Source organism: Epinephelus lanceolatus, chromosome 17, assembly GCF_041903045.1.
Source record: "Epinephelus lanceolatus isolate andai-2023 chromosome 17, ASM4190304v1, whole genome shotgun sequence".
Classification (NCBI taxonomy): domain Eukaryota; kingdom Metazoa; phylum Chordata; class Actinopteri; order Perciformes; family Serranidae; genus Epinephelus; species Epinephelus lanceolatus.
In genome coordinates, this window is record NC_135750.1 from 20,957,536 (window position 1) to 20,976,112 (window position 18,577).

Genomic DNA, 18,577 nt, shown 5'->3' on the forward strand with positions numbered 1-18,577 from the left:
TTTTGTATTTTGTCCTGTTTTCCAAATGAAATTGAACTGAAGATGTTTGGTGGGTGATGGAGGAAAAAGGTCAAGCTTCTCTTCTTTTCCTCCATTGGGTGTTATGTGGTGGACGGGAAAACAATGCACTTTGACATTTCTCTACCTTATAATCCAGGGTAATGTCATTATGCCATTCATGTGGAAGCCATTTGATGATTTCATCTATTGTTAATCAAAGTTTGACCTGAATATCTGATTTTCTGTGCATTCACAACACATCAACCTCCAGCTGATACAGTTTGCCTTGACAATACTTTTGTATGACTGTCCATATTCCTACAGTCTGTCTGTTTCTGACAATAGCTGCAAAAGAGCTCGGTCAGCATCTGTTCGTAGTTCCTGAAAGCAGCTCTGGGGCTCAGGACTGACCCCTGCACTGGGACACCAGGGCCAAAATCAATAGTTGTATTGTATCACTTATCAGACTGTAACAAGCTGACTGATTACCTCATCGGCTGCTTGTGCAGAGACTGGAGAGATGGTGGGGGGGAGCAAAGCGAAATAATGGGTGAGATCAGAAGATAAAAAAGCATAAATAAAAAAGGGTGAATTAGCAATTTTGTGAAGAGAAGATAAAACCCTCCAGTGTACGAATGGAAGAAGAGAGCTTATGTTTTCTGTTATTGGACACCAGGGGGTGGTAACACTGACAAAATCAAACTTCACAAGTTTTTTTTTTTTAACCCAATACCTTGGCACTACAGTCTATACTGATATTAACACACAAGAATACACATGCAGTAGTACTGTGGATATAATGAGCAAATCCATGGAGGAATTAACTTCTTATTTCACTCATCTGAAGTCAGATGAGCTCTGGGATTTAATTTGATTAACTCAGGCAGCCCATAAAACCAGGAAACACTAATTCAGGATATTACATAACAACCAAAATCAATATATGATCAAGCTCTACTGCCTTGTTACCTCCTTCTCTTCTATAATTTCCTCCCTTTTTTTTCTCTTCTGTTTTTATGAGTTGCAGTGAAGTCGTTTGTTCTGCACACTTTTAAGCAGGAAGCACATGCAAACACACAAACTCACATTCATATATGTTTACAATGTGAGGTTATCAAAAAATGCATTTTCTTCATTGTGAGAATCGAGGTCATCAGGAGAAGCTCAGTGTTGTTGGTTATATTGTTTGTTTGCATGTGGGTGCTTGTTCAGGGGATGGTTTGACAGTTACTGAGAGATAGACTAGACTGGATCTACCTAATAGTCACACGTCACTTAAATACACTTCTAAATCCATTACTTGTACAAAGCGGCCCAAGTCTTGACAATCTTAAAAGAATATTGAAACCCCCAAAGGTCTGTGTACATTGCGCCTTCTGGTCGACACCTTAACCACAACAATAGGATGTGAAAACTGTGACAACTGTGAAAGGAGTCACTTGAGTATTATCACTCCAATCTGCAGCTCCCCTCAGCGTTATAGAGCTTTATAATGAGTTTCAACTCCTTTTTTAACTTTACTGTTTTGTTTCATTTGCTCTCACAGTTTAGTTTTCATAAGCCATAGCAGGAGACTGTTTTCAGTAGCCATTTTTACACAGAGATCATGCTATAGGGCAAAGTCCCTTCTTTATGCCTCCTTTGCATTTTTACACAGAACCAAATGATGACGTCATGATGCTACTCTAGTGTGCGACTATACACTGCATTGCAGATTTGCTGAATCAAAAGAGGCGAGATATGTAACACAACAGCATCAGCCTCTAGTGTGACATATAACATATTCGTCAGCAGCGCTATCTAAACAACAACAATGGCATTAGCATGTCAGTAACAATCATTTATCATCTCTGTTATATGGCAGCTGATCTCATCATCTCCTCTGAGGTTAAGGAGCTCCTGGACCTCAGTGTTTTCCCAATTTAAATACATTTACGGCCGCTGTTCTTCTTCTTTGAGTTAACTGCCAGTTGCCACCAGCTGCTTTATAAATCTTCCGTGGTGGGTTGCATGCATAACACGTCCTCAAAACGTCACACCCATCCTGCACATGATCTGGTCCTACAGACTGTCCTGTTCATATAGACACAGTTTCAGTGCTGTTACAACCTCCCATCGCAGATTAAAGGCGAGACCACTCTGTCCCCCCATTCTGCAATCGTACCTTATATGCAGCACGGGGAGGCGGCATGATAGCGTGATCTTCCAAGCTTGAACAGGCAGTGTACATTATCAGACAGACACAGTTAGTGACTAGCTGGTGAACAAAGTGAAGTATTTAGCAGCTAAAGATTTAGATATTTCCCTCAGGGGTTGGTAGAAACTAAGAACAGTGCTAAAGAGAGTGAATATTGGACTTACATTCATCAGGCGGACACAAACACGCCACCGAACAAATGATAATGTTGCTTTGTAACTGCTAGGTGAGTGTATAAAGTCTAGTTAACCATATCAGTTTAAAAGATGATGATATGTCAATGCTGTGTTTACAACTTGTTCTCACTGCCTCCAAGTGGCCAAAAATGTATTTCAGGTTTAATATGGTGTAAATGCTGCAAACAGGTTAACATTAACTCTTGTGTTTTCCCCTCAGGTCAGTGTACAGGAAGACAGGGTCAAGACAGGAGCGAGGTCCTGGAATGAGAGCTCTCTGCAAGTTCCCTGTCTCCCCCAGACCTCCAGGCGGAGTACGCTGGGCGACACTCTGAGGTAAAGAACCACACAAAAAAATAAAGCACCTTCTGCAGACAAAACCCTTCTCTGACGACGTTGACCTTCAATATTTGCTGACTCAAGCGTCCCCCACTCCTCCTACGCCTCTTGTTCTCCCTCCCGTTCGGTGTTGTTCTTTTTCTCTCCTGTCTTTCGGGGCACAGGGGGCATTGATCAATGGCCTGACTTCTTGGTGTGGGCTCAGTTTAGAGTGACCCGCTGTGGTCACTTTGTCACACAGACACACATGCACGCACATTTATGGAAATGGGGGTCTTGGCCTCCGTCTTTGAAGTGTCTGGTTAGGGATTGGGTTTGGAGATGGATGGCAGTCGGAGTGTGTGACGCGGGGGGAGGAGGGTTTAGGGGAGGAGGAGATGAGGGGTCAGAGGGTCAGGAATTTGTGCCTGAGCCTGCGTTGTTCCATACGGCAGCAGGGTGACAACAATACCTCAAAGTAGGGGTGTGATGGGACACAGAAGTCATGGTTCGGTTCATACGCTGGTTTAGGAGTCACACTTCGGTGTGAGTTTAGTACAGCAGGAACAAATCTAATGTTCCTGTCTATTATTTTGAACAGACAGTAGACAGACAGACACAGTCCTATTGCTGCGGACTGAGGTACCATTTCCCCACTGGCACCTTTGGTAAACTGTTTTCATTATAAGAATCAAAAACATTTCAAACACTTCTGTATTACACTGTCTGAACACTGAGCAAACACTTTCCCAAAAAGCAACAGATCACAACAGGCTATAAAACTGAGAAGCATCTCTTATTATATGAAATTGAAATTCCCAGAATACATAGAACAATAAAAATACAACCTGTGCGTTAGAAGGAGTGTTACAATTAGTTACACCCTTGCTATATTTAAACATTCAAAGCACCAAAAAATTAATCAGCTGGTGATCGGAACATCTGGGTGATGCCGTTGAATATGTGTTAGGATGTTTGATGTGTTTCCATCCACATAGAGATGTTTATAGCTGCGGCCACATTCTATTTGGAGCGTACATGACACGCCCCTACAAACTGTGAGAAGACACTTATTTGAACCCTGCTACAACATGACCTAGTAGTAAATAAATATGAGGCCAAGTGTAGCAATAATCTAAACTTTAAAAAGTTTTTTTGGGGCATTTTTGCCTTTGTTAGACAGGGCAGTCTCAAGTGTGAAAGGGGGAGAGAGAGAGGATGACATGCAGCAAAAGGCCGCATGCCAGAATCGAAACCACGGCTGCTGCGGCAAAGACGATGCCTGGTACATGGGATGCCCACTCCAACCACCAAGCCACTGGGCACCCTGCAATAACCCACTTTTTAATTCAGTATACATGAAGACATTATTAACCTTATAAGTGATGACATGTAACCCTTACTTTTACCGTAACCTAAACCGTCTCTCTTTTAAATATAACACTTTATAGCGAGCTAAATGCTAACTTCGCATTTTCAGGCCCTCCACCTTTGGATGAAGAGACGAAGGGGGCTGATCGCTTACTCATGTGTGTGTATGTTTGGCAAATCATGTCGCTGGTTGGGTGATGTAGCTGCGTCACCTACAGGCGTACCTACTCATTCACATACTCTACAATGGTGGAGCAATAGTGACAAACCATACGTTACACAGCTCTCTACTGTTGCTCTTGTGACTGAACAGAAACTCGAACATGGGTCCTCCAGCTCTGGTGTTTCATTTTTGCTCACCATACTGACTTGTGCGCTCATCAGCTTGTTGTGCTAACCTCAGTTTTGTTGATAAAATTGTCTGGTCAAACCTGTGCTTGTGAACTTGAGTTCCACATTACGTGCATCAGTCTAGCGGACCGTGACGGTTTGGTACAAATACACAAACCTGCCTCAGAGAAGTCAGGAAAGGTGTGTTTGTCTGTTTACCACAAATCTAATTTTCTCTGCACCTTCTCTTTCAAAACGCCTCCTTTAAACTCATTTGTGTCAGTCTGTTTTTGTTTGTTTTTGGGCCACGAGCAGTCACACAACACTGCGTCCTGACATGAGCTCCTTATCATTTCTGTCAGCTCAAGGCCTCGCAGTATAGAGCACTGTTTGTGAGATATGTGGGGTTATAATAATGTGTGGTGCACACAGCAGCAGCTGTCTTCCTCTCTTCTTTCCGCTGTCTCCATTACAGATCCGCTGTCTCCTCTGCTCTCTGTCTTTCCTCCAGTCCAGCTCAGCCCGTCCCAGCCCAGCTGTCCCCTTCCTTCATTAGCTGTCCCGCACCGCCTGCTCAGGCAAGGTCACTTTCAAAATACAAAAGACTCCACACAAGTCCTGTTTTGTACCTTATTTTTACTTGAAACGTTTCTTACAAGTTAAAGCTGCACAAATCAGTATTTAGATAATGAACAATGTAGAAGGAGTGAATAATTTACATTATCACCAGACCCTGCAGTTCCCCTCAGCTCTACAGATCATTTTAGCATCTTCTAGCACACTATATTGGTTTAAAGGGCTGCAGCTTCACTGGTTTGGTTCAATCTCACCACTCTCATCAGCATTGTTTCCAGCGTAGCTTGCCTATTTTTCCTTTGTTTCATTATGTGGTGTGCTTTATCACTCTAAAAGTCCACTTAATAAATAAGTTTCTTCTTTGCCTCCTACTTATCTTTATCGTCACGTTCAGCCTCCCACTCTGCGCTGACTCATATGGGGGTTTAACATGTCACACTGAATGGATGCACTCAGTTGGTAAGTTATATTTGCCTGTTCAGAGGCTGACACAGAAACTCTTGCTGACTCACGCACACACATTGTCACACATGCACACACACAGGAAAGACTCAAAAGCTTTCTGGTGTTGTATTTTCGGCCTGGAGAGGTGGGCTGTGTTAATGGCAGCAAAGTGCCAAGTCAGAGAACAGAAGTGAACTCTCTTCTCACTCGTTACTGTGGAACTCTCTGGGAGTACAGGGCAGTTCCAGTAAGGAGAGAGGGAACACACACACACACACACACACACACACACACGCTCCGCTCCTCCAGCATTACTCAGTCCTCCTACTGGTTTTCCATGGAAGCACACAACAATAAACTGGTCAGTGAGTGGTTAGCATTGTGTACCACACAGCAGAGCTGTGTGTGTGATTTGTAAGTAGTTGAGCGCTCAAACAATGAGTGCTAACATGCTGATTTATAGCAGGTTAGTCTACTAACTTAGTTTAGTGTGTTGGCATGTTAACGGCATTGCAAGGTATTGGCTAAACTGAAATTTTGAAGCGATAAAAAGGTGCCCAGTAGCAGGAAGAGCTTGTGCAAATCTGTTTGTTTCAACTCTGCCAAATTGGAATTTTGACCTGACAATGGCATTAGAGGAAAAGTCAGGTGATCATCTGAGTCTTTAGCATTCATCCTCTGGACACCATGGATATCTTTACAAAATTTCATTGAGATCCATCTAATAGTTGTTGAGATATTTGGCCAACAGTCCAACATCGCCATCCAACGAGCTGTGAACTTGTAATGAGCATTTTTCACTGGTTAGGGTTAGGTTACTGTACCTGAGTATAGTTGCACTCACACTTTACTAGTTCATAGGTTCCCAACCAGGTTTGAAGATAAAGCTGAGAGGTCACAAAATGGTAAAAGGATAAGAAAGAAAATCAATAAAGCATCTTTCATTCAGTCATTTTCCGTAACCGCTTATCCTGTTAGGGGTCGCAGGGGGCTGGAGCCTATCCCAGCTGACACTGGGCGAGAGGCGGGGTACATCTTGGACAGGTCGCTAGACTATCGCAGGGCTGACACATAGAGACAGACAACCATTCACACTCACATTCACACCTACAGCCTTAACAATTTACCATCTCACCAGTTACCTAACCCGCATGTCTTTGGACTATGGGAGGAAGCCGGAGTACCTAGAGAAAACCCACACTGACATGGGGTTTGAACCCCCCACCACAAGTTTGAACTATGAACAGTCCTGCTGTGAGGCAACAGTGCTAACCACTGTACCACTGTGCTGCCCCAAAAAAACATCAGTTACACAAAAATGTATATATTTTCCGACATTTGTCTATTGTCTGTTTTTTTTTCTTATGAAATACTAGATGCATTTATCTCCTTAAGCTGCAATGTCTTTTTAAGAGAAGGAAAAAGTGTCTTTGTTGGAACTGAGGCCATAATAAATAGAGGTCACAAGTAGACGTGACTTCATTTGAAGGTGTCACAAGCCAAAAAGGTAGAATTATGTATAATCAGCAGATTAACTGATAATGAAAATGGTCTCTATTTGCAACCTTTATATAGTCACACTTTTCTTTCCATCACACTCTCAACTTAACCTCCAAACAAACAGCTTCAACCTTTCACTGAAAATACAAGAAAAAAGCTTTTCAGTCTCATTCATTCCCTGCTTTCTGTTACCTGCCGAATAATACTCTGCACAAAAGAGTGTGGAGCGTGCTGGCACAAAGATGAGCAGAAACATGTTATGTAATTTACCCCATCTGAGTGGATTGACCCCCTCCCTCCCTCTGTAGCGGCTGCAGCTCTTGATGTAGTCGATGTCGTTTGATAATTGCACAATTGTGTGTAACTGCACTGTTATTTAGCCAAAGAATAGCTGCTGAACAGTGGGGTGAGAGGAGGTGTTCCCTTGAATGCATGTGGGCCGCTCTGCTTTCACACACACACACACACACACACACACACACACACACACACACACACACACACACCAAACAGAAATAGTGGATAACATTTCTAAAAATGTTCAATCTGACGCAGGATTGTGTGTTGATGCAGAGTGTGTAAAAGAGGAGGGGATGGATGAAGCTCAGGCTAAAAAGAGAAGGGGGAGGAGAGAGAGGCAGAGGAGAGTATAGAGTGTGTGTTAAAAGAGGGGAACTGGAGGCAGGGGGGCTGGCAGACAAAAGTGAGAGAGGGGAGGGAGGAATGAGGAGGAGGAGGAGGAGGGGGGAGGCGGTGCTAAGGCAGACAGCAGGGAAGGAAAGCTGAGAAGAGGAATAGAGGAGTGAAGTGAGAAGAGAGAGGAGGAGGAGAGGACAGGAAAATAAGGGGGCTTCCATTTGAAAGTCCTCGTGTTGAGATATGAAGTCCTGGCGCGGTACAGAGGCAACGGCAGGAAGCTGGAGTGTTGTAGAGAAGAGGTAGACGACGGGAAAAAGAAGGAGAGACGGGGAGAATCAGAGCCAACAGAGACTGGAGTGATTTTTACATTTTTTTTTTCCAAGAGAGACAGAGACAAGTGGAGGCAGCGATGCAGGGCTCTCACTGGGGTGAGTGTGTTTGTGCATGTGTCTGCATAAGTGTGTGTCTTAAATTCTCCAAACTCAGGCACTCTATATGCTGCCCTTTATCCCAGTTTGGCTCCATTTACTTGAAGACAAATTTGCCTGAGGAAACTTTGTATTCATGAGCACCTTGAGTCAGTGTGAAGCCACTTTAGAGGGTGTCAGTTGCGGAAATGCCAATAATGGAAGGTATGTAACAGAAAGAGTTTGAGACAAAAGTTCCTTGGCAGGCCCATTCATACACAAACACTGATTTAAACAGGATTGGAAACTAGTTAAGGAATGTCAGTGGAAGCCTAAAAAGTTGGTGATGTCTTCTGAAAATGTGGATAAACTGTGATCTATCTGGTCAAACAATGATCCCTGGAAAACTGGGTTTCCTTTCAGTTTGCCAGAGATTGAAGGCAGCTGGATGATTCAGAGTCAGCTGACTGGTGTTAGCTTTAAGTTTCTAAAGTTGTTTCATCTGTAGCTGCACTTAATGACCCTGGAGACTCCTGGCCTGCTGAAGCCAGGACAAACAGACCAGGTATCTTGGATTTGTTGAGGTGTGATAATGGGTTTTTGGTGGTGAGTGAGCCCAGGTTTTCTAATCCCGACCCTGGGTAATCTGCTCATTACAGACTGTTGGGGTATTGATTTGAAATTTCAGCCTTTAGAAGAACTGTCCCACCCTCTGGACAGTTGGCCTGGAGGAGGAAGAAGCAAGAGGAGGAGGAGGGTGTTATTCAATCTGTCTGCACACACACTCATATTGAAGATAAGAAAGAGCATGAGGCAGCAGATACATTTCCACCAGAGCAGACAATTAGGCTGCATCTCAGAAGTGTGACCCGAACAAAACATGTTTTTATCCAGAAGACTCAAAGGGAATCTTTGTTTCTTTTGATGACGAAGCACTTTGGGAGACTCAGGCCGCAGTTGTTTCTCTTCTGTCTTCCCTATGCGTGTAATTACAAGACTCCTCGTGTGCCCTGGGCCACATATTGTAGTTTCTCATCAAGTCTGTTATGGCCCATGAGTGATGTGTCAGCAGATATGTTTATAGTCAGAGTGGTTCCAGGGCCGTCCATTCACTCAACTCTTTGTAGTAGCTGTCTCTCTGACAGTTTCATGTTGAGGTTTCATTTGAGTGAAGACTGTAATTACGTAGACTGGGTTTTGGCAGAGTGAGCAGCTCTGACGTTTTACTCCATAAACATAGCGGCTGTAAATGGGCAGGTGTTGAGACATAAATGCTGACATAAACTTTAACTTGAGGGAAGTGAGACTGGGGGACAGAGAGACAGAAAAGATGGGTTACCTCATCTGCTCTGAACAAAACAAATGAGGTAAATGCGTGTCACGTGTTGCAGGTTACGTATGAGTAACGTTTTCCAGCCGTGTTGACTCAGACCTCCTGTGTGTGTATGTACAGCATTAAAAGGTACTAAAGTACCTCCAAATAAAAGATAGCAAGATTGCTTTCTTTTACTTTTGGTTTTCCCTCAGTTTTATCATCTTTCCTTAGGGTCTGATAGCCAGATTGGTGAAATAAGAGAATTTGTTAAGCTCTGCCAACAACCTCTAATCAAATCTCTCAATCACAGTGTCTCTTAGATAGAATCTTGTGTTGCAGTAGGACCAACAATACTTGTTAAAGGGGACCTATTATCTAATTTTCAGGTTCTTAGTTGCATTTTGGGTTTCTACTAGAACATGTTACATGTTTTAATGTTCAAAAAACACTTTATTGTCCTTACACTGTCTATGCTGGAACACCCAGCATTCTCCCTAGGTCCTAAACACTATATTTTAGCGCATGTCTCTTTAAGCCACCCTTCCAAAAAATCACAGTCCGCCCTGATAAGTCAGCGATTTCACGTCCTCCATACCTGTACTCTTGACATCTCTGCACCAACATTGCAGCTGAGGAATGAGTGTAACTGAGTATAGCAGCAACTTTTCAACCGGACATGTTTCAGCAGGAATATGATTGGAAATCTGAGAGATAAACAACATCAGCATCTTCGTGTTAGCATGTAGCTACATGTAGCAGTGTACTTGCAGCTGGGGAATGACTGTACCTGAGTATAGTTGCACATTTTCCCATTACAAATCACCATTAAAAGCTTCAAAACACATCCAGACATATTTCAGCAAGAATGTGATCCAATTTACTATATCCGCAACTAAGACTACATGTTTCCCAGAACTTAGCGTGTAGCTTCATGTAGCACTGTATGTAATGTAAACACTAGCAGTAGCATGCCTGGAACAGATGACCATATAATGAAATCTGTCATGAGCTGATGTCAGTTTGTCTTGAAAGTAGAAAACCCACTGGACGGTTTGAAGCCTGAGGTTTTTGCTCACAGAGATTACTTTAACATACATTTACTTCACTATTTGAACCTCTGGCCACTTTCATTTGAACCTGTGACATTGTATATATGACATCAAATAAGGAAAGCACAGTAGGTCCCCTTCAAAGGATTCCAAACTGGATTCAGATTTGATTCAACTTCCTACCCTTGGCTCTGTTATTTTCCAGTGATCCCGTCGAGCTAAATGTCATGCCAGGTATTTATGTAAAGCCTCGAGTTGAGAAGCATGGTGAAACACCGAAGGAAGGAGACTGAGAGAGAGAGACAGAAACACAGGAAAATCGAGAGACAGCGAGAGATTAGACGTCGGCCTGGCTTCTGTTCAGTTTGCTGAATGAGTGTTTTCCATGCCAGTCTGTCCCCCCCCTCCATCTCTCTTCAGTTTACAGCGGCACGGACAGTGTGTCTGAATACGTCGGCACATGTGCTTCTTTGCCATGTCAGATATTTTCTCAGATGAGTGGAAGGGAATTATACATTGAGGCTGGCACAGTTAACGTGAGGCGTCGCTGCTTATGTAATAGCTGCTGTGAAACTCATTTGCCTGGCTGTATTTTGTAGCACTGGGCGTGTTTGTGGCATTGTGTGTGTTATATTCTGTGATTTCACACTGGATCTGTGACACCTTTGCTGAGCAGATATCGTGGCCTACTTTTCCTCACTGGAGCCTGGTAGTAAGTAAACTGCTCACATACAATCAAGGCTCCTGTCACTGCTTCCCTCCTCCTCATCCTCCCTCACATCACGTTGTCAGTCAAAGTGTTGTTGCTTTCAGTGTGAGATAACAGGCCCCTTCTCTCTGCTCTCTGCCCTCTGTTAAACTGAAACAATGGCCTTCCACTGTTCATACAGCCGCAGCAGCAGGGGAGGGGAAGGAAGGAAAGTTTTAGGAGGGAAAACTTTACTCTTCTCTTCACATTTGGGACAATGAGAGGACGTCAGAACAGCCTGAGCACCTGGATTTTCCAAAATATACTCCAGTAAACACCACACTAAAGACAAAATGACCTGCACTGATAAAAGATCATGAGCTGCCCCAATTATTGTATTAAGTCAAAGTCAGAGAGTAAAGGCTGAACTGGCCATTGATCCTCACAAACAGTAGTCCACTGACCAGACTAATCCCTGTGTCTCTACCGCCGGCATTCTTGGTATTTCCAGTGTCTGCGGGTCTGACCACTGACCACCGCTGGATAACTGTCAGTGGCTGGAAAACCTCCTGGAAAATCCAACATTTGGAGCTCACTAGGAATGTCAGCCATCTTCCCCTTTTTCACATACTGTTACCTCAATTTCCTCAGATGCCAGCTGACTGTAGCACTCTTCAGCTCTGCTGTGCCAGGACTAAAGGACTGTTTACTTATCAGAGGAGGGGAGTGGCTGAAGTGTGACTTGGTTTTTCTGTTATTTTTTTTTTTTTATTATTTTGACCCTCCCTGGAGATACAGATATTTTTCCTTGAGCCTCCCCAAGTGACTGGTGGAAAAAGCATTACTCTTCATATACCATAGCCTTGGTTTGTCAGTGCTGTGTTTCGGCCAAATTTTAAATGAGACATGTAGAATAATTTTCAAAATTTTACTCATTAGTTTGAAGGCTTGCATGGCCTGGCCCCTGCAGATATAGCAGAGCTGTTTAGCCATTCATCGAGCATGGCGTTAGTTCAAGCAGGACACGATGTCAAGCTCAGCTCACATCCCAGCTACATCAGCTGATCTCAAACAGCCCAATCAACTGATGGAGCAGCTGATTGATGGAAGGGAGTCAGCTGATAGATCACATGATTCCTTTCTAAGCAAGCAACTGGCGAATCCTGCCTACTGTTGCTGCTTCCTCTACATGCTGCTTTGCAACTCACCTTCACCCCAGCTCCTCCTTTTCATGATGTGTCTGACTTATCAATGTCATTTCTGTTTGTCATTGATGCTGCTTTGTTCTGTTCCTGGCGGGGTCTTTGCTGCTGCTCTCCCTGCCCTAGGCTTTCCATGTGGGCGCATGGAAGGGCAGGGTGGTTTGTTCTCTCTGCCTCAGGCTTTCCTTCCTTCTGCATGGAAGGGCAGAGAGGTGTGCTCTCTCCGCCTTAGGCTTTCCACGTAGGCCTGAGGAAAGGCAGAGAGGCCTCAGAACAGAGCCATACCACCAAATACTGCAATGGAAATACAGTTTGTTTGTTTGTTTTTTTTACCAAAGTGGTCCTGACTGAATTCCAATTGTCGGCTACTCTGATGATCTGATCGAGTCATTTAATCTGTTCCCTGTTTCTATTTTTAAATTCAGAGGTGACTGTGCTTTTGCAGTTGTAGCTACTGAACTTTAAAACAGCCTCTCCCTTTTCCATCAGATCTGCTGAATCTGTGTTTTATTTTAAGCGGCTTATTTCTATAGGATAGCTTTTTTATAAACACTGTCTGTTCTCCTGTGGTTTTGTTTATTTTGCTTGTGCACTTCTATTAATTATTGCCTATGTAAGCATATGAGAGTATGTATGTACAGTATGTGTGTATACTTGTTTTTATATATGTATTCTATATGTGAAGCTCTTTGCAACTGTATGTTGTAAAAGTGCCACATAAATGCAGTTATTATTATATGGTGAAGATTTTACCTTGACAAAATGTTCTTGCAACCTTATTTCTTTACTCAGCGAGTGCTTTCTGCAGAGAAACTAAGAGGACAACTCATTGCAAACCGGACCCATAAATAAGCATGTGATTGGCAGTTTGTGTCCCCAAATGACCATAGTGTTTTCACAAGGCTGTACTGCTACTTTCATGTCATTGACGTCTACTGCATCCCATTTCAATAGATTGCTGGCTGCTCTCTCACTCAACCCCCACAGGGACTTTCACTGCAGTTATATGTGTGTGTGTGTGTGTGTGTGTGTGTGTGTCTGTGAGAGTGTGTGTGATAGAGAAAAAGAAAAAAAATCGAGGCTTCGGTCACCCCACTCTGCAGCAGCCTCTCACGTCCGAATTGAGGCCAGATGCTTTGAAATGCTAAAGAGCCAAACTGTCTGCTGTCAGACTGTCACACACACAAAACTCACTCACTCATTCACCCACTCTTTTGCTTTCTTCCTTCCTTTTCCCGCTCTTCCTGCCTCTCTATCTCATTTCACCCCGCGCATGAAAAATGTGGGCCTCCGCTGCCATCGCAACGCTTCCAAACAGAGGGAGCAGCGAAAGTCTGTAACAGCAACAAGTTGGTTGTAAAAGAGGAGAAGGGGGAAAAAAGCTGGACCGTAGGAGGACCTGTTGCCAATTACTTCTGCATAGACTCACTTTTTAGTAAACGTATTTCTCAGTTTGTGCTGCTGCAGAAAACCTGAACTCAAAACTTTTGTTAAGCTATAATGTCCACCATGTTGCATTGCCAAAGAGGACAATGAAAGGAGACTTGGCAGTGAGGCGATGGGTTAATGAGGGCTGAGAAGGTTTGCATGCATACAGCGATTCCAACACACACACACACACACACACACACACACACACACACAGTGCAAGACTTTAAAGCCAAGCCATGTGGGGGTAGGTGACAGTGAGCGACCACTCAGACAGACAGTCATTGTGTTGGAATGGAGGCATATTATAACCTCAGGTCTTCTGGCAAAACATTAAAAGACTTCAACTCATTTTACAGTGGAGTCGGCTGACATCGTTCCAATACCATTCTCTTGCCTGTTTGAAGTTTTATTGTGGACTATCGGTGAGTAGATGCGTGACAAATAAATGGTAGAGTAGATTAGGTGTGGAGTGATTGCCCTGCTGAGGTATTGTGCGTGTCAGTGTGTTGCTGCCTTGCCTGTACTTGTGGATTTTCCTTTGTTAGCAGCCATGGAGGATTACTGTGACTCACCTAGCCTGTTGATTGTCTCTCTGCCTCAGTCTCTCTCTGTCTGTCTTTCTCACTCTCTCCATCCACTGGGATCACTGGTCTCAGCATTAATCAAGGCCACCCAGGCTTTGTGTACAAGAGTGGAATATTTCTGCTGGTCTGAACAAGCTCTCAACTTCACACTGCACTCTTTCAATATCCTGCTTTATTATGGAAGTGTTTGGGTACCCCTGACTACTGTTTTTGTGATCAGTTTATCTCTTCTGCATAGTGACCACCCATTAAAAAAGAACGAAACAGCATTATTTATGAATGGTTCTTATTATTGCTCAGACACTGATACTTTTTCCTCGTCCATACGTGCCTGCTCTGATCTCACAATTTTATACTTTCCACCTGTTGCTCTCGTCTTCACGCTGGCTTTGCCTTCGGTTAGTCACGCTTTGGTGTTGCTGTTAAAGATGAAAATCTAGCTGCATACACCAGTGAGCAGGGAGTTGTAGGAAAGGGGGATGGAGAAGGAAAGAGTGACAGGAGAGCAGTGGAGCAATAATCCAGCACAGGAGGTAAGACAGAGAGGAAAGGGATGGGGGTGAAAATAGCCTGGAACAGGAAAGAGTGATGAAAGTGAAGGAAGCAGGTGGAAAACTGAAAAAAACATGTCAGTTTGGAGGAGGATGTCACCTTTATCAATACCAGTTTTTATAATAACAATGACTCAAGGTGAAGGTGTTTGCTTGTAGTGTTGAACCTACAGAAAATGATCAACCAACTTTTTCCAGTTTTCCTCAGCTCTAGTAAATGCTTCTTTCAGCTTGTTGTTTTGGTTTTATGGCCTGCAGTTGCTAATGTTTTGGTTCACTCTAGCTGCTCTCATAACATCGTTTTCATGCCTAGTAGGCAGCTGTTTTCTATGGTGGCCAGCAAGGGCTAATGCGCCACAACGGCGCACAACAAAACGTGCTGCTGCTTCAGAAACGATGCCTATTTAAAAACACATGATACAATGGAAATGTGCTGCAAAAGCATGTTGTAGTAAGCCAAAACAAATACATGTACAACAAACACAATGCAAATACAGAAATGAGGCAGAAGCACACAAACCCTGAAACAAATGCACCAATAAAACACTGCATCATACTCAGTAGACACAGCGGAAGTTCTCCAGGCCAGGGAGGGGCTAAGTGCAATGATTTACATAACTTCTTAAATCTGTCACTGTTTTTTAACATTGGAAAACGACCATGGCCAAATGTAAACAAGAATATGTACATTTTCTTTTAATGTTGCCCCTTTAATCCACTTATCTTCCCGCTTCAGAGACAAACACACACTCTCCTCTGGTCTCTCACTCTTGGGTCTAATATCCAGCTGTTTCCCTTTGCACTCCCCCTAGAGGCTTGGACAACTTCCATTGTGTTGATTGGATATGCAGTGGTTTTCTATTGCATTCATTTTCAGTGTGTGTGTGTGTGTATGTGTGTTTATAACCTTGCATCATTTCCGTGTTTGCAGTGTTTACTGGTTATGTATTTGTTTTGGCTTTCTGCAGCACATTTTTTCATTGGCAGCACATTTCTGTTGTGTTTGTTTTGTATTGTCATATGTGTTTTTGAATTGGCATTGTGTCTGAGGCTGTGGCACGTTTCTCCCAATGGAGATGTTTTGGGCTGTTGTAGGGCGTTTGCCCTTTAGGCCACTGTAGTTTTCAGCAAAAACCAAAACTCTAAAAAAACATCTGTACAGTAACTGCTCTGCACCAAACAGCAAAAAGACACAGGTAGTGACTAGCTGGTGAACATAGTGGAGCATTGAGCAGCTAAAGAGCCAGATATTTCCCTCAGGAGTTGGTGGAGACCCAAGCAGAGTTAAAAGAAGAGTAAAAATTTGCCTACATGCATTGGGGAGTCTGCAGGATGTGAAATAAAGCAACTGTTTCCTAAGGTGTTTGCCATATCAACTTTGTAAGGTGATTTTATGTCAATGTTTCACGCCAAATCATTTGAAGCTATTCATCAAGTAAGAATGCTAAACATTTGCTGGTTCCTGTTTCTGCAATTTTAAAAGCCAGCACAGTGGAAACAGTGCATTTGTTTGTATCTCTATGGATTGACAGAAGCATAAGCACAATGCTTAGCACCACACTTTTCTAGTATGTACATTATCCATGTTTAAACAGGCTTCCACACAACCATCCACAACAAATCTGCTGCCTTTGCTCTCCTGTAGATCTCATGACAACATGAATTGCTCCTGTTTTTCAGGACTGAAGATGCTTCAGCTTAGGTTGTTTTCACAGTAATAGCTCACCAAAGTGTAGATTGTCATTTTTTTCATGCTCTTTGTATTATATCGTGACAGTATCTGAAAGAGGCGGACATGTGGAGGGATGATGATAAAAGAGAGAGAAGAAAACTGACATAAGTAACGTGTTCAGTGCTCAGCAGTAGAGGAGATGGTTTAGATAGGAAATGATGTCTGCCTTCACATTTAATTTTCCTGTTCGGAGATCTTAAGGTGTCTGTGTGCCAGCCAAATAATGTCCAAACAGGATTATAGATGCCCGTTGTTCCCATGAGCTCAGGCCTCTTTGGCGCCTTTCTTTGGGCTACCTGGTATTGGAATTCCCCTAAACCCCCAACCATCAACCCCCACCCAGCCCGCCTTTGTGTTCTCACCCTTACACCCACTTCTTTTTCTTCTGCCTTATTCTGGCTTTTCTAACTCTGTCCTGATCCCAGCAGAGTCTCCGGAACAGCTCGGAGGTTGCGTGTGATTGTAAGGGGCGATCTGCTGCTGCGGAATAATGGGCTTCCTCTCCTGGGTAATACTGGCGTTATGAACAGACTTATCATAACGGGATTATTTCCCCGTCACAGACCCCACTTCTGGATCTTGTTAGAGAGCTACCTGGGAACCTCTTTCTTCTGTCAGTCCTGCTCTTACTCATCCTGGGCCAGTTGGTGGTATGTGGAGGATAAACTCTCACAACCACTTGGTGTGTTTCCAGTTCCTGTCAGAAGCAGTGAGGATGCGTTTAAGCCATTCAGCATCATTTAATAGTTTTAGAGTGTCAGGAAGCGGTGTAAAGTGGCCCTGGGTTGACCCTGTAATGGCTGGCTGCAACACTATTGGAGTTTATTTTTGAACGTCGAATCAAATGCCTTGCTGACAGAAACGCCTCATGAAAGACTATCAGAATGATTTCAGGCACTCGAGATGTGTTCTATTTATAGTGACGATGACTGGTTTTTCTCTGCCTGTCTTGTGCTGCTGACAGCAGAGGAGGATGTGTGTAATGAGGAAGGTGGAGGAAGTGATGAGGGTGGATGGAGGGATGGTAAAAGTATTGTCACTTTGTCAGAGGAATGCACCCAAGAAGGTGGAGGAGAGGAGGACTGTAATAACATTAAGAAACAACCAGTGAGCAACATCAGACAGTTAAATTAGCTTGTGGGATTTGTTGCCCGAGTAGCCAGAACAAAAGTGGACCCTTGGAGGTCACAGGGGTGGGAGGGGAGAATTAGACCAGCTCCCCTCCACTCAACAGGGGGTCACTAGGTTAGGGCTGGGGGGGGGGGGGGGGGGGGTTGTCAGGGTTGACGGTCTCAGGGGGTTGTTAATTCTATTATCCCTGCCTGAGAGGTCCTTGTCAGGGCTGGGAGTGAAGAAGAGGTGGGCATGACTGGATAAAAGGTGAAAGGAGGTTGTGAGGCGTGATCATTTTGGCATGGGAAGAGATCACATACCACACATATCTTAATCTCCTTGACTCATGTGTACTCATGAAGTCTGTCTCCCCTCTTTCACTCCTCCTCACTCCTTGTCACGTACTCGCAGACTCACAGTTTAGTCAGTATATAGCAGTGTTGTGCACGTTCACACTTCACATTAGTTAGCACAAAGTTCAGTTCACACAGATTAAAATGAACTAGTTCACGTTCACAGTTCACAATTGGAATTTTGTGTTCACAGTCCCAAAACATTAGCTAGTTTACGTCCATGTCTTCCATTTTTTTAAGTTAAATAAAATTTGGACTGATTCTCTTCACAGTATCGGTTCCTTTAAGTTGAACCACGTGAATGTATCAAACCTTTTGAACTTTCTGAGTGTTAATATTTTTTTTGCAAAATTTCGTGTCAGCTTCTCTGTGACACCTTGACATGCATGACTAGTCATCATGTGTAAATTTACAGTAATAAAGATGAAATATTCATTTTAATGCACTAATTTAGCATCACACTTGTATGTAGGTAGGTTGTATAATCTCAGTACGATGTTACAGAAAAGTCACTGACATAATCTGTTGCTCACTGAGGGGCAAGTAGCAGACGTCTGAGTTATCGCCAGAGCCTTGTGCTGCATTCATGTGGTGTCCAAAT

The 18,577-nt window shown here is 43.5% G+C and overlaps 1 protein-coding gene across 2 annotated transcripts in view; it reads left to right on the forward strand.

The window, feature by feature from the left end:
• Window positions 1-18,577, forward strand: part of lzts2a (leucine zipper, putative tumor suppressor 2a) — a 55,433-nt gene that overhangs the window by 24,180 nt on the left and 12,676 nt on the right. Inside the window, exon 2 of one of the 2 annotated variants that reach the window (XM_033613567.2) lies at window positions 2,594-2,709. The gene's annotated coding sequence lies outside the window, so the exon portion shown is untranslated. Of the gene's footprint in view, window positions 1-2,593; window positions 2,710-7,668; window positions 7,980-18,577 lie in introns of those variants that run through there. The other variant, XM_033613568.2, reaches the window with a different exon arrangement.